Here is a 6,520-nt window from a genome sequence, read left to right as displayed (position 1 = left end):
TGACTGGACTGCAGTCAGAAAGTTAAAGAAAACTTTTTGACTTTTGATTAGAATATTGCTGATTCTTGTTTTGTTTTTCAGAGTCAAGGAAACTTATTTTAAACTATTTACTTCCTTTAATAATTGAGTAAGGTATACTCCTGTGAACAAAATTCGGAGTATGTTTATTTTTTCTGCCGAGTTCCTCTAGAATTTGGAAACTATCTGTGAGCACTCTGAACTTATGGTAATATAGTTGCTTGCATCAGTGCAATAAGAATCCATTTTTCTGAAGGTGGCAGGCTATCTGGTCCTTGGCTGAGGCGGGCACCATGGTTGGTGGCAAGGCGGCTGCCACGGTTGAGGAGCTGGTCTCAGGAATGCAGCAAGTGGCCGACTTTTCAGAGCAGTTCCACTTCCACTCAGAGGTGAGAGTCAATGGAAGGCCTGCATGGAATTCATCCTATGCCACCTGCCTGACTACTGCGACCCACCCAACAGCGGTGGCCGCCCGGACAAACTGCTGTCCATGTCTGGGCTGTCTCCATGGTCTGAGCCAGCCACTTCTTCCTGGGCTGCAGTTACAATAAAGACCTTTTAGACAAGGTGATGAAAATGGCTGATGGGCTTCAAGTGGAAGACCTGCAACAATTTACTGGCAGAAGTGAATTAATGGAAAAGCATCAAAGCTAAGCCAGAGGATTTATCACATTTTCATCATCAGCTCCAGGATTGGGAAGGAGGCTGGGATGAATGTGACATAGACCACAGCGGCTCTCTTAAGACTCCTAGTACTACCAGCATAAGGAGGCAGGTGGAATGAGACAGACTGTCTAGATTGGCTTTTTTAACATTCTCATTTTTGCAGTAGTTATCACTGTAAAAATATGGATGTCTATTTATGTATTTATAATCATGCACTCTAAAGATGTATTCATCAACATTGTAAAAGCCCTCTTTTCTATTTTCAGGGTATTTTTTCTTGTTAACAAGGTCGCACTCTGGCACTCAGGTGGGGGTACAAAGGTGCAGTTTTGGCTTATTGCAGCCTCATACTCCTGGGCTCATATTTTCAGTTTTTAAATGTCAGAATTTTTGTTTAAAATACCTTTTTGGGCTGGTGCAGTGGCTCATGCCTGTAATAATCCCAGCACTTTGGGAGGCCGAGGTGGGTGGATCACCTGAGGTCGGGAGTTTGAGAACAGCTTGGCCAGCAGAATGAAACCCCGTCTCTACTAAAAATACAGAAAAGATTAGCTGGGCATGGTAGGGGCATCTGTGATCCCAGTTGCTCGGGAGGCTGGGGCAGGAGAATTGTTTGAACCTGAGAGGCGGAAGTTGCAGTGAGCCAAGATCGCACCATTGTGCTCCATCCTGGACAAGAAAAGTGAAACACCGTCTCAAAAAAAATAAAAATTTAAATTAAAAAAATCCATTTTTCTTTGTCAACAAGATGCAGTTGGAAAAACTGGCTCTTTTACCAAGTCTTTGATTGAAAAGGTGTTTTTCCCTCTAAGGAATCAAGCTCGACATGCAGAGCCAATAAAAGCCCCTTGGGGAGAACTGGCCTCATACCTTGCCTACTCAGTCCCACACAGGGTTCCTAACCTGTGGTCAGTAAAGAATGTCACTTTCTAACAGGTCTGGAAGCTCCCAGTTTATCTTGGGACATCAAAAGGAGATGATCACCCAACTCACAGAAGCAATCAAATTCCAAATGGTGCTGCAAACTGAACACACATGGACACACCCTTCTCCCGAGGACCCTTAGCTCAACCCCAGGAGAAGCCCTAGCTGCTGTTCCCCATCCAACACCACTTTTCAGCAGGAAGTAGCCAGAAAGAGTCGTCACCCCAAATCCCCTAAAGCAGTTAGTGTGATATCGCCAGAGGAAGAAATGTGGTAGACATTTATTGAGAAATTACTTTAGGCAGGTAGAGAGGGAAAGGGATCTTTGGGAAGTTTTCATTTTTTAAAGCATCTCCGGAAAGTTTCTTGTAAAGCCTTGGCTGTTAGAACCAGGCGGGCAACCTTTGATATGCAAATATAGTCGATTAGAAACTGGGTCCACCCAATATGCCGATTCGCTAGGCCTTCCTGCTCTTGTCTCACAAGTTCCTGGCAACGTGGCGGTCCTCACATATCCCATGTGTGTACAGCATCACGGTGCTCTATATTTGCATGTTAAAAGGCTAGGGTGGGACAGTCAGATTTTTCTTTCTTTCTTTCTCTTTGTTTGAGACACAATCTTGCTCTTGTCACCCAGGCTGGAGTACAATGGCACAATCTGGGTTTACTGCAACCTCTGCCTCCAGGATTCAAGCAATTCTCCTGCTTCAGCCTCCCGAGTACCTGGGATTACAGGTGTGTGCCACCATGCCGGGGTAATTTTTTTGTATTTGTAGTAGAGACGAGGTTTCGCCGTGTTGGCCAGGCCGGTCTCAAACTCCTGACCTCGGGTGATCTGCCTGCCTCGGCCTCCCAAAGTGCTGGCATTACAGGCAGGAGCCACCATGCCCGATTTTTCACAGGCTATGTGAATGACATGCCTAGTCAAACCAATCCCCTGAACCCTATGCAAATAAGACATCGCCTCCTCCAGCCTGGCTGGTTTCTGCCCCACACTGGGTTCCCTCTCTTGGCTTTGGAGCCCCCTGCTCTGTGTAAGGGGGAGCTTTTATCTTCTGCCTTCTCCCATCTTTCTTGACTATTAAACCCTCCACTCCTTAAAACCACATCAAAAATAAATAAAGAGGCCAGGCGTGGTGGCTCAAGCCTGTAATCCCAGCACTTTGGGAGGCCGAGGCAGGTGGATCACGAGGTCGAGAGATCGAGACCATCCTGGTCAACATGGTGAAACCCCGTCTCTACTAAAAATACAAAAAACTAGCTGGGCATGGTGGCGCGTGCCTGTAATCCCAGCTACTCAGGAGGCTGAGGCAGGACAATTGCCTGAACCCAGGAGGCGGAGGTTGCGGTGAGCCAAGATCGTGCCTTTGCACTCCAGCCTGGGTAACAAGAGCGAAACTCCGTCTCAAAAAAAAAAAAGAAAAAAAAAAAGAAAGAAAGAAAGAAAGAAATTTTTAAAATGCAAATGGACAGGGACAGGGACAGGAATCTGAAGTCAGCGACCTGACAAGCCCCTGGGGAAGCCTCAAGAGGATGTGGTTCCAATGAGAAAACAGCTCTAGAAATGAGACCTGTTTTTCTACTTAACAAAAGCTCAGCAGAACCAATGAGGACTGCTGATCAGCTGGTGTGCACCCGTACAGCTGACCTGTGGATAAAATAAAGTATAGTCCCACAAGTTAGCAAGTAGCTGCTACCGTGACATCTCCCCTCCTGGGCCCCATCAACCTGACCACTCAGGACCCTCCAGTGGAATCCAGGAGCTTCCCCAGTCCCACACTCAAGGGTTAGCACCTGGCCCTGCAAGAGGCTCTAGGACCCTGCTCCAGGGAGAGGGCCCAAAGTTTGATCCATTCCCAGTCACACCTGTTTTTCACTGTTTTGAAATTCCCTTTGGGTCCAGCCCTCTCTTGGAAACTTATGGTCTGAAACAGCTCCTGGGACGCTGGATGAGGCAGACCTCCTTAACCAGACCCCAGAAGAAAGTTGCATCTGTAGGCTGTGGGGTCAGTCTCTACAGGCACAGAAGGAGTGGTCCCCAAAGCAGGGAGTTCACTGGGGCAGCCTTCTCTCTTTCAGTGACTCCTGTAACCAGGCCAGGCATCACCACTCAGGCCTACAGCAAGTTATAGGACCCTGGTGAGCCAGACTGGCTGGAAGAATGGTCTAGAGGAGAGTTCTACAGTGGCTGGAAGGGATCCAAAGTCAAAAGTCAGAAGTCAAAGCTATCTGTGGCATGGAGCAAGGCCACAGAGAGGGAAATGAGCCTCAAAGGCAGAAGCTAGAAGAGTAAGAACAATTTGGCTTTTGGGAGGTGGGTCAGAGCCTATGATCCCAAACCAAAGATGTGAATAGCATAAGCCTGGTATACAGTCAGCAGCCTAAGACACAGGTGGGTGGAGGCCTAAGGAGCCGGCACATCCTGAAAAGCTACAAGGAGGGAAAGTAGCTGTGTCTAAGGAAAAGGACACATCTTTGCTATCAGCAAGGACAGCATGGGTCTCTCCTCCCGCCCCCAAAGCCCCTAGCTTAAACAAAATCTATCTCCCATCCCCACATTCTGTGTCAAAATGTGATCGGATTTTCAGTAGCAGACCCCATAAAAGGGACAAAGCCCTGTAGACTCCACTCTGCTCAGCTCCACCCTCCCAGGCCTGCTGTTTGCTTCCCAGCCTCATATTGCATTAGTGTGTGGTTCAATGGATTTTTTATTACGGCTGGAATTAAATAACTCAAAGATGGATCCAGTGGGCTGAGGGAAAACAGAAATTTAATGAAAGGAAGTAACAGAGCCGATCTGGTTCCAGAATTGCAGGATGTACTGAAGCTCCCAGCAGGGCCTGGTGATGACGTCCTTCTCATGTTTTCTCTTTGAGCTTTCCTCCCCCCAAGGCTTGTGCCCACGAGGGCGCTTCAGGTGACTCACCCCTCAGTGTGGCAGCCGGCAGGTAGCAGAGGCAGTGGACTGAGTCACAGCCAAGTCTCCGAGCCACCACAAAACTCAGGGAAGATCAAACCCAGAATTTCCGTCCCTGTCATCGAAGCATTGCTGAAGGGGATCGCCCTTTTTTTCCCTTTGTTTTGTTTTTTTTTTTCCCTCTTGTTCTAAGGTTCTATGGGCAAGCAGCTAACCCTCCTAAAAAAGACTCTAAATTAGGGCCTGGGATCCCACAGTGCTGAGTGTAGCCAAGACTTGTGTGGCAACAGGAAGGGGTCTATGAGGAGAGAGAGTTAGAGTGCAATGGTGCAGTCTCGGCTCACTGCAATCTCTGCCTCCCAGAGTCAAGTGATTACAGGCAACTGCCACCACATCCGGCTCATTTTGTATTTTTTCAGTAGAGATGAGGTTTCTCCATTTGATCAGGCTGGTCTCGAACTCCCTACCTCAGGTGATCTGCCCGCCCTGGCCTCCCAAAGTGCTGGGATTGCAGGTGTGAGCCACCGCACCCGGCCTTAATTTTTGTATTTTTAGTAGAGACACAGTTTCACCACGTCGGCCAGGCTGATCTCCAACTCTTGGCCTCAAGTGATCTGCCCACCTCAGCCTCCCAAAATGCTGGGATTACAGGCGTGAGCCACTGCACCTGGCTCATAGAAATAAATTTAACCAAAGAGGTGAGAGGTTTCTACAAGGAAAATGATGAAACACTCACGAAAGAAATTGAAAAGGACACCAAAAATGGAAAGCTATTCCATAATCATGAAGTCTAAGAATTAATATTGTTAAAAGGTCAATACTACCCAAAGTGATCTACAGATTCGATGCAGTCCCAATCAAAATACCAATGCTATTCTTCCTAGAAATGTAAAAAACCAATTCCAAAATAAGTATGGAAACACAAATACCCCTAATAGTCTAAGCAAGCCTGTGCAAAAAGAATAAAGCTGGCAGCATCATATTGCCTGACTTCAAAATATACTACAAAGATATAGTAACAAGAACAACATAATCCTGGCATAAAAACAGACACATAGACCAATGGAAAAGAATAGAGAAAATGTTAGTAAATCTGTGCATTTACAGCCAACTTGTTTTTGACAAAAGCATCAAGAATATACATTAAGGAAATACGTAATTGTTTTTAATTTTAATAAGAGGTGCTGGAAAAACTGGATATCCATATGCAGAATAATAAAACTAAACCCCTATCTCTCACCGTATACAAAAATCAAATCAAAATTGGTTAAAGATATAAATGAAGACCTGAAACTATAAAACTACTAAAAGAAAATTTTGGGGAAACACTTCAGGACATTGGTCTGGGCAAAGATATTTTGGGTAAGACTTCAAAAAGCACAGACAAGGAAAGCAAAAATAGACAAATGAGATTACATCAGACTAAAAAGCTTCCTCACAGCAAAGGAAATAATCAACAAAATGAAGAGACAAACTACAGAATGGGAGAAAATATTTGCGAACTATCCATCCAATAGGAGAGTAGTACCCAGAAAACAGAAGGAACTCAGACAACCTAACAGCAAAAAACCTCACAAATAATTAGATTTTTTAATGGGCAAAAGATCTGAATAGACAGTTCTTGAAACACACAAATGAACCACAGATACAGGAAAGAATGCACAACATCACTAATGATCAGAGAAATGTAAATCAAAACCACAAAGAGATATCATCTCACCCCAGTTAAAATGGCTTTTATCAAAAAGACAAAAACAACAGATGCTGGCAGAGATGTGGAGAAAGGGCAAGTCTTACACACTGTTGGTAGGAATTTTAAATTGGTACAGTCACTGTGGAAAACAGTGTGGAGCTTCCTAAAAAAACTGGAAATAGAACTACCATATGATCCAGCAATCCTACTGCTGGGTATAAATCCAAAAGAAAGGGCATTAACGTAGATGTCTGCACCCTCATGTTTTCTGCAGCACTATTCAGAATACCCAGGATATGGAA

At 45.3% G+C, this 6,520-nt stretch overlaps 1 pseudogene; it reads left to right on the top strand.

Annotated features, from left to right (window-relative positions):
* Positions 1-311: 311 nt before the first annotated feature.
* LOC101052680 (CDKN2AIP N-terminal-like protein pseudogene) lies at positions 312-672 on the top strand (annotated as a pseudogene).
* Positions 673-6,520: the final 5,848 nt, after the last annotated feature.

This window comes from Saimiri boliviensis, chromosome 14, assembly GCF_048565385.1.
Source record: "Saimiri boliviensis isolate mSaiBol1 chromosome 14, mSaiBol1.pri, whole genome shotgun sequence".
Taxonomy (NCBI): Eukaryota; Metazoa; Chordata; class Mammalia; order Primates; family Cebidae; genus Saimiri; species Saimiri boliviensis.
This window is presented reverse-complemented; position numbering and strand designations above follow the sequence as displayed.